Here is a 9,692-nt window from a genome sequence, read left to right on the forward strand (position 1 = left end):
TTAGGAATGGTAGGACAGAGTTGCTACCACTGTTGTGATGTTCTGAGAACCTGCCAAGCCAGCCCACTAAAACCCACGATTTCTCCCTGCCCAAAGCTGTCAGCAGCTAAGACTCTGGCTGCCCTTGGAACCTGAAATTGGGTTAAGGGAAGATTCCTACATGCAGACACCTTTTTGATGCACTTTACTAAGAATCCTGGTGAGCCATAGGATTTAAGCTGCCTGAGTCTTGGAAATAAGTCCCTGTTTTAGAAGCTTTCAGCAAATTACTGAAGTTATGCTGAGATCCAGCTTGTCAGTAGCAGCTTCCCTTCCATCCTGGGAAACTGGGCACAGTTTTTTCCCCTGGAGAGATGCTCCAGCAGCACTTGGAAGTGAATGCTGGGGATTAATCCATAGGAAAGGTTAAATCTGTGATCACTGCCAGGCTCTTGGCAACACTGAATTCCCAGCTGAGGGGAGAGGAGCCACCAAAATTGTCTCTTCCAGTGCAGCAGTTGCTTTGTGCCAGTACCCATAACCTGGGATTTATCCTGATTGTCTGACTCTGGAGTCATTGAAGTGCTGTAGTATGGAAAACAGACCAGACAGTGGATTGACCACTTATGTCATCTGGTGGTTTTTGGGAAGGGCACAGCACCTGGCTGTTTAGGGAGAGGAGCCACTGCTTTCCAGTGAGGTATGGGAAAGGCAGCCCAGAGGGCATGGCTTGGGAACTGCAAGCTGAGAAGTGACTCAAATCCACCTTAAACTCCTGAAATAATCCTGTTCCAACCCCCTGCCATGGTCAGGGACACCCTTCTGGGATGTCCATGGAATATGCTCTGTGCCAGGCTGATGAAACAGGTGGGATTTTCTCCCTGAGCCCAGTCCCAGGCAAGAATGGGGTCTCCATGGGAAGAAGCCTGTGAGCTGCATTTACAGATCTGGGAGGCTCCAAGCCTGGAAATGTTTCCAGTACTGCTCTTTGGTTCTTTCCAGAACTGGGCATGAGGATGTTTCTCCCCAGAGTGAGGTGGTTTTCCCTGCATTGTTGGGATTATACACTGGGTGTTTATAGGCTCTGTTGTCTCCTTCTCCTGAATGGAAGCGTGAGGAAATGGGGATACTTCTGACTGTCACAGAGATGTGGGAACACCCCAGTTCCAGTGGGGAATGTGATACCCAGCTCGTGGTGTGAGCCCTGAGATGGTCTTGCCTGTTGTTTATTCTTTGGAGCCCATTGGAGTGAGTGTTGGCCTGGATTTGGGAGGAGCCAATTAGCCTGGAGCTGTGAGATTTTTCCTGTCAGAAATCCATTATGGGCATGTTCTTCCTGGCTGTCCCAAAGGGAAAGGAACAGCATTGAAGTTGTTGCAGCCACATGCTGTGGATGCATCCTCTGAAGACCAGGATTGTTCATCTGACTCTGCCCCTGACCCGTAGACCCAGGGAGTCTCCTGGTGTTGTGGATATACCCAGGAGAAGATATTCCAACACGTACTTTTTAAGCCAGGAGCTCCAAACTCAGTAAGTCACATTCCATGTGAGCTGTCCCCGTGGTGGGATGGGAGAGGGAACACCCCCACACTGCTGTTTGAGACATTACTGCCTGGGAATTAGGGCCAGCTGGGCCTTTTAGAGCAGTGAGACCACAAGGTCAGCCTTGACCTGCATCCCCAGGGAATGCTGAGGCATCCCGTGCCTGTGGCACTCGGTAACACAACCCTGATGTGGAGCAAAAAGAGGAGGGGGGAAATTTTGGGTTAGTGGGAGGAATGGAATTGGGATTTCTGGAATGGAATTGGGATAGGTGCTGATGATATGGAATCATGAGGTAGTTTGGCTTAGAAGGGACCAAAAAGACCCTCTGGACTCTGTTATCTCATCCTATGGCAAAGAACACATCCAAAACTGCCTCCTCACCTTCATGGAATGGCAATGGCTTTTGGGAGCTCTGGCAGGGGCACCTGGAGACCAGGTAAGAATAGAAATGGGATTGTTTCATCTGCTGTTGGATGTTGTTTTCTCTTTTCAATATGTTCCTCTGATTGATGCTTTCACAGTTGATTTCTAGGCATCATTTGAGGGTAATTCCAAGAATTTGGAAGTAGTTGGAAAAGACTGAGGAAAAAAGGTGACTCTGATCCATTTCTAGTAATTCCAAACTTCCCCCACAACACCATTTTGGGGGAAAGCTGGTTAAATTATAAAGATACAGAAGAAAAAGTGTTGTAAACCCTCTGACAGAGCAAAATTTCCAGTAATCCCAGTAGATCTCAGAGAAACTGTGGGATCATGAGTTTTTTCAGGAAAGGAAAACAAGGAGAGAAATGAGGGAATAGGCTTCCAATTAATAATGATTTGATGGGCATAGGAATGATTCCTGTATGTTTGATGCCCCCCTTCATACTACTGGAATAATTGTAAAGTATTCCTTTAAAAAATAATTTAAATTTTGGAATTCAAATTGGAAAGGAAATGATGCAAAATAAATACAGGGAGAGATCATGGAATCATCCTGGAATTGAGGAATGGTTTGGGTGGGAAGGGACCTTTAAAGATCAGTTCATTTCATCCCCTGCCATTCCATCCACTGGCCCAGGGTGCTCCAAGCCCCATCCGGCCTGGCCTTGGACATTTCCAGGGCATCCATGATTTCTCTGGGTTTATGGGCACAAGGGGAAAATTTTTAGTAGGAACTTAGATGTTTTTGTTGCTCTGTCCAGCCCCGGCAGGCCTTTTGGGGGGCAGAGGGTGTGGGAATAGGAGCTTTGTTCACTGCTTTAGGGGAGTCTCTGACAGTCACAAACACCAGTCCCCACCCCCAATATCTCAAATTCATGAGAGTCAAGGCTTAAGTTGCTGTGGGATGGGAATTCCTGGAATTCCTTTAATTTGTTTTACCACAGTTAAGCATAAATCACCATACTGTAGTTTTTCTGTATAGAATGCTATGCTTGTTGTAATCAAAATCCTGAAATCGCTACAAACATTACCGTACAGTCCTGAGAATCAAATTACCCCAATGTGGGGGAAGAACTACACAAACCTCCTGTACCTTAAATTTACAGGAGTCAACTATAGCAGGCTGTGTCTATTACAGCTCTAACAGAGTAACTTCACAAACTCTACAAGCAGAAGGATGGTACATAAAGGTACCGTGTTACAGCATCTGTCTCTTGTCTCCTAAGTCTCACAGGTAAAGGATTGGTTAGTACCCAAAACCAAAGAGTTGACAAGAGACTGGTTATACTCAAACAGCATGTGTCACAGGGAATACTGTTCCCTGCAACTAGAAAGTTCACACACAAACTCACCAGGAAAGGCAGCATTTTGTAAAGTGCCTACTTTTCTCAACACAATACAGCATACAACACTTTAGCATCCACCCACACCAGCTTCCTCTGGCCTTCACACACACTGGACACAATCAAAATAACAGCACACAGTAAAATTATTAATTGGATCCAGCAATTTACTGCATTCACAAACTCCCAGGAGTCAAGCCTGAACCACTGAGGCAGTGGACTCCCCTCGGTTCATCTAGCCATGGTTAAAAGATGCATGATCTACCCAAACACGTTAAAACACGCTAGGTGTCCTTGCCCACACTTCTCTGCTTGCTCTGCTCCTCCCCAGCTGCCTCCCTGGGGCCCACTCAGCCACCTCAGATGCAGGTAAGAGCCTCTGTCCATGCACCGTGGGTACCCTCGCTCGCTCCCCCTTTCATATAACTGAGCCCACCAAGCCACTCTCTCACACAACTACAAACCACACTAACAATGTCCACGCACTACAGGCACACAATAGTGGCAATAATGTGCAGATTCACTTGGCTCACCCCCAGAGCTGCTGGCGGTCATGCAATCGAGCAGTGACCCCCTCCCCAGTTGCCCTATCGACCAGGGGACCCCTCTGCCACCAGCTGCTCTCAGCTGATGGCTGCCGGCAGAACCTCAAACTTGAACTCGCACAGGGACAAGGCTGTGCACTCAGACAGCTCTGAGCAGCACATCAGCAGCCCTATCCCTTCCCCACCAGAGTCCTTCAAAGGATACTTGTGTGTATCCTCACACGAGCAGGGGGTGACCTGAGGCACAGAGCTCCTCCAGGGAAGATTCCAGGTCTGCCCCCTGCCCTGCTCCTGCGGGGACAGAGACTCTCCTGGCTGGCTTGCCACAAATGATTTGTGGAAAAAAAAATACTCCACAACCTGTAAAAGTTGTAAAGCTGGTATGATTTATTTCAGCGCAGGACACATGCTTCCCAAAGGACACGCATACCTCTGAAAATTCCTGAGTCTACTTTATCCCCTAACCTGTTGCATATGCATAAAAGACATATGCATATGTATTAAACTGTCTTATTAATTTTTATGAGCCTGTGCAGTTCTTCAGTCACGTAGTTGTAATGTAGTGTTTGTAACCCAGATTCAGTTTTTCCGTCTGCTTCAGCCTCAAGGTCGGTGGAGCCTTTTCTTATTTCTCTTCAGCTTGGATGCTTGCATTCCTTTCCAAGTAACCTTGAATCTCCTTTGTTCTCTCTGCAGGCGTTTTTGTGAGCACACAAGTTAACAGACCAAACAAGCAGATGCCAGCTAAATCCAAAATTGGTTTCTACCCAGAGTTAAATTTCCAGCCCCCTGTTTCAGTGCCCAGCATAGGGGTGACCATCCAGAGGGTCCCACCAGTCTGTCTGTGCTGCCCAGGTGTGGGATGAGCGGGTTGGTGACTGTCCCTGTGTTTGCTCCACAGGATGAAGAAGCCAACCCTGCTGAGGAGGGAGATGAGCATGTGTGGGAGGATGGAGACGGCTGTCACCAAAAGCTGGACAAGGCAGAGCTTGCCTTCCAAGGAGAGGGATGTGTCTATCCTGTTGGAATTTGGGCTGTGAGACCAAAGAAAAAAAGGTTAGATTCAAATTTCTTGCTTGGGTTTTAATGTGCCATTGAAGAGATTTCTAAAAAGCGAATTATCCATGATTGGACTTCTCAAAAAAAAAAAAACCAGGAATTGAAGCTTTCTAAAGTGGCCTGAACCTGCCTGCAAGTATCCACATACAGTTGCCAATTAATGTTTTTGAGTAGAGCAGCGATAAGGCCACATAGAAGTGGACTGGAATGGTGGCCACTTTTCATGGGAAAAAAAACCTTATACCCCCAGTGTCTCAGGGTCAGGTGAGAGGTGTCTTTGAGGCTCCAAGGGCAATGAGAGTCCTGGTTGTTGGCAGCTTTGGCTTCAGAGCAGTCCTGCAAAATAAGCAAATTTAGGAGGCAGCAGCCCACTGTCAGCCTGAGTGGCTGGATGTGAATAGTGGATATTTTCCGTGGGGAAATAAACCTTGTTCCCCCAGTGTGTCAGGGTCAGCTCAGAGGTGGCATTTGGGGCTCCAAGGGCAGTCAGAGTCCTGTTTGCTGGCAGCTTTGTTCTGGGAGAAATCCAGCGATATTCACAAATTTAGGAGATGGCACCCCACTGCTGGCCAGTGTGACTGGACGTGAATGGTGGCCATTAGCCTTGGGGGAAAAAACCCAGTTTCTCCAGTGTCTCAGGATCAACTCAGGGGTGGCATTTGGGGCTCCAAGGGCAGTCAGATTCCTAGTTGCTAGCAGCTTTTGTCTTGGAGAAATCCTGCAAAGATTTTTAGGAGGTGGCACCCCTCTGTTCCAAGATGAGACTGGACATGAATAGTTGCCATTTTCCATAGGGAAAAAAACCTTCTTCCCCCAGTGTCCTGGGGTCAAGTAAGAGGTGGCATTTTGGGCTCCAAGAGTAGTCAGAATGCCAGTTGGAGGCAGCTTTTGTCTTGGGGAACTTGTGCAATGCTGGCAGTTTTTGGAGGCTGAACCCTATGATCAGCCAGCTGCGACAGGAGATGAAAAATGGTCATTCTCCATAGGAAAACAAACTTGTTCCCACAGTGGCCTGGGTTCAGGTCACAGGTGGTGTTTGGGTCTCCAAGGGCAACCAGAGTCCTAGTTACAGGTAAGATTAGTTTGGGAGAAATCCTGCGATGTTTGCAAATTTCCAGGTTGGCACCCCACAGTCGTCCAGTGTGAGTGGCTGCAAATGGATGCTGTTTTCCATTGGAGAAAGAAGTCGTTTCCCCAGGGCCTGGCTATCAGCTCAGAGATGGCATTTGGGGCTGTAAGGGTGTCCAGGGTTCTAATTTCTGGTGTCTTTAGTTTTGGAGAAATCCAGCAAAGTTTGCAAATTTTTAGATTGGCAGCCACTGCCGTCCAGCGCGAGTGGCTGCTAACTGAGGCCATTTTCCATGGAAAGAAGAAGTCATTTTCCCAGGGTCTGAGTATCAGCCCCAAGGTGGTGTTTCAGCTGCAAGGGTGTGCAGGGTCCTTGTTGCTGTCAGCTTTAGTTTTGGAGAAATCAAGCAAAGTTTGCAAATTTTTAGATTGGCATCCCAATGTTGGCCATTGAGTGGCTGCAATTGGAGGTCATTTTCCATAGGAAAAAGAAGTTATTTCTCCAAGGTCTGGGTATCAGCCCAGAGGTGGCATTTGTGGCTGTAAGGGCATGCAGGGCGTTAGTTGCTGGCAGTTTTGGTTTTGGAGAAATTCTGTGTCGTTTGTGAATATAGGAGGCTGCCTCCTGCTGTCAGTTGATGCCACAGGATGCAAATAATGGTCAGTTTCCATAGGAAATGGACCTCATTCCTGCAGTGTCCTGTGGTCAGGTCACAGGTAGCTTTTGGGGCTTCAAAGTCAGTCAGAGTTGTGGGAAATAGTAAAGGAAAAAAGGGTTTTAGAAACTTGGTAAAAGTAGGCTTTAGAAACAGAAAGAGTAGTGAAACTTATAAGTAGTTTCAGTTGTTTAGTTTGAAGGTGGAAAAAGTTATAAAAGCCTAGTAAGCAAAGATATGAAACAATAGCTTGAGTTTTAGGCTTGGTCAAGATAGATTTTAAGATTGTAGAAAAATGTGTTTAGCAAGATAGTAGAAGGTTTTAAGTTTAATAATGGTGTATTGTTAATAGAAAGAAGATAAGTAAGTATTGCATGAAGTAAGTCTATGTGTATTTTTAGTAATTGGTTAAAACAACTGTCTGTAAGCTTTAGTAAAATGCTATTGCTGAAAAAGTTTTCAAGATGCTCTGTAACAAAGTGACCTACCTAAACCTGTACTTACAGATATTAAAAATAATACAAGAAGAACATTATTCACTATTGAACTAACAAATAGTCATGTAAATGCTTACTCTACAATAATAGAAAGTGAGTCAAAGACCTAAATTGCTTCTTTAAATCAACTAACACAAGCTGTTAAAAACCAGTATCCAAACAAACAAAACCACTCCTACATTCCTAAAAACCTTACTTTTACTAATACAACTGAAGAATACAAAAAAGTTATTCTAACTTTACCTAATCAACCTCCAACTATTCCTCAAATACTTTCAGCTTACAATAAACTTATCACCCCACAACACTTTACTAAAATATGAACAAATACTTTTAGAGAACAGATTATAGAATCTCAAGAAAGATAAAGAAAAAAAGCCAATAGAAAGAGGACAAGCAAGTATTGTGTGAAGCAGGTGTATGTGTACTTTTAGTAACTGGTTAAAACAACTGTTTGTAAGCTTTAGCAATATGCTATTGCTAAAAAATTTTTAAGATGCTCTGTTACAAAGAAATCTTTGGCTGCTGCTGGCTGTACATGAGCTTTGCCATCTTCCTATTGTCTGAACCATGTAATGAGGCTGATGCTGCAAACAAAGCTCAAGGAACGTACCCCAGCAGTCCCATCCCATTTGTGAGGAAAAACTAACCATGCTAACACAAGACTCCTAGTTCCTGGCCGCTTTGTTCTGGCATAAATCCTGTGTCTTTTGCCAATTTAGGAGGCAGCACACTGCTGTCGGCCCCATGTGACTGGGTGCAAGCAGCAGCCATTTTCCATGGGAAAAAAACAAATTCCCTCAGGGTCTCAGGGTCAGCTCAGAGGTGGTGTTTGTGGCTCCAAGGGCAGCCAGAATCCTAGCTGCTGGCAGCTTTGTTCTGGGAGATATCCTGTGAAGCGTATGAATTTAGGAGTGATTTAAAGCCTTGTGGATGTAGTGCTTGGGGACATGGGACAGAAGTGGCCATGGCACTGCTGGGCACTGTGATCTCAGAAGGCTCCTCGAACCTGAATGATTTTGTGATTCCAAGGACACTGTATACAGCCAGCACAGACACAGCTGTGCCTGCTGCAAACATCATTTCACTTCTCCTCCTTCGCCTGGCTGCCACGTATTCCCTGGAAACAGGGAGCATGGAAGCAGTCCTTGCTGCTGGAGAAGCCAGCAGGATTAGACCAAATTCCCTTCAGAAAGAGCTGACAGGATCCAGCCAGTCCTGTCCCTAGCTGCTTGGGAAGCTCCCAGTCCCTTCCAAGGGCAAAAGAGAGGGAAATCACCTTGTTTGGAGGGACAATGACACGAGAGCTGTGAGGGAGCGTGGCAGAGACTGGAGAGGAAGTGCAACCAGAGCTTTCCAAAGGAACATCTGCCAGATCAACCTCCAGGACCTGTGGAAAACATTTTCCAGCTGAGTTGTGAGTCCATCTATTCCTGTCTTCCACTCACAGACCTTTCAGTCATGGTCAGGAGCCGCTCTGGATGGAAGGTCCCCTCTCTTTAAGGGATAAACAGATAATGAAGACCTTTCCATGATTTGGAAGCATTTTTAGATATGAGAGACTTTGATTTTAAAAAATCCATAAATAATTTACCAAATATTACCTAATTCTGAGAGTTGGTTTTGCAGATTTTTTTGTTGTATCAAGCAGAGCCTTCAGCAAGTGGTTAATTAAAATTTAGAGCACTTCTCCAGCAAGACTAAATGAACAGCCAGAATAACAGAATCAGGCCCTGGTGTGGTGCTGTGCATGGAGCATTGAAGATACTCTGTGCCTCTTTGCTGTGTACATGTGCAATGAAAAAGAGGCCTGCTTTTTGCCTCTCACCTGCTGAGATCCTGCCCACCTGTCTTTGTCATAGGGTGGCACTGCACACTAAAATATAGAAGATACTCCCCAAAAAAGACTCAGTTGCAGCAGGCCTTTGACATAACTTCTGATCATGTGGTGGATTTTTAAGCAGCCCAGAGTCTTTTTAGTTTGTTTACTTTTTTTTAATATTGCTGGTGTTGCTGTTTGGTTTGGTTTTTTATGGAAAGTTTTAACTACCTGAAGAGAGTTGCTTGTACGTGATACCATCCCAGAGTAGCAGGAAACAGAAAACAGTAAAGAGAAGTTAAGGAGCAGAACAAAATGGTGAGGGAGACCATTCTAGCAACAGAAGCGTGATCAGTGCATACTACAGTAGCAGAGAATTAAAAAAATAAAGAGGCGCTGCCACCACAACCTGAAGTCCTAAAGATTCAACTTCACACTCAGAAGTGGAAAATGCTGGGGAGAGAAGAGTGAATGTACTCTGCATTCAGTTACTTACCTGTCTGCTGTAAACTGCTTGAGAATCTCTCTCTTCAAATAATCCACTTGAAAAAATCTGACTCACCTTTCATTTTGTGGTCTTAAATATCACCCTAACAATGATCAGAAATCATCACTGCAGTGCGGTTTGAGATCCAAATTTTACTGCTTCCATGCAGGTGGTATTTGCACAAAAAGTTGAGGAAAGTACCACATTCTTTCAAGGTACTATGGCAGAGACTGTATCTGCTTTGTGTATTTTCCTCCCTTTACCTCAATTC

Source organism: Motacilla alba, chromosome 1A (genome assembly GCF_015832195.1).
Source record: "Motacilla alba alba isolate MOTALB_02 chromosome 1A, Motacilla_alba_V1.0_pri, whole genome shotgun sequence".
In the NCBI taxonomy this organism is placed as follows: domain Eukaryota; kingdom Metazoa; phylum Chordata; class Aves; order Passeriformes; family Motacillidae; genus Motacilla; species Motacilla alba.